Consider the following 555-nt stretch of genomic DNA (forward strand, 5'->3'; position numbering starts at 1 on the left):
ACCTTTCATCAGAAGCCCACAGGGACACACTAATGGTTTCTGCAGAAAGGGGAAATCTCTCTGCAGAACCAGACAAACACTGCTGCTACAGCATCAGAGGAAGCTCCTCTTCCCAAACCACACTCAGGTCACACTGCACCAGACTCCAGAGACAGCCCAGGAACTCTCGTGCCTGCCTTCAGGCAGGGTGGGTGAAAGGGGGATTTCTGGAGGAGCCCTGTGCTGCACAGGAGTGAAAGCAGCAGGACACCCAACAAGTCAAGGCCAGCATCCGAGAAGCAGCACCAGATACCTGCCGCTGGCAGGAGGGCTCTCTTACTCGGTGCTTGCTGCCAAGTTATGGCACAGGAGAGATTGTCCGACCAGTTTCTTCTGTTAACACGAGCTAAGAGACATACTAACGGAGAGCAACCTCACACGCTCCAGGGAAATGCACAAAACAGACAAGAGGGGCAGCTGAGGAGTGCTAAGACAGCAGGGGAGACATGGGGTTTGCACAGGCAGCACTGCTGATGCTGCAGCAGTACCACAAAAAGGAATTTCCGGGGGCCTGGC

The sequence above is a fragment of the Oxyura jamaicensis genome, chromosome Z, assembly GCF_011077185.1.
Source record: "Oxyura jamaicensis isolate SHBP4307 breed ruddy duck chromosome Z, BPBGC_Ojam_1.0, whole genome shotgun sequence".
NCBI lineage: Eukaryota > Metazoa > Chordata > Aves > Anseriformes > Anatidae > Oxyura > Oxyura jamaicensis.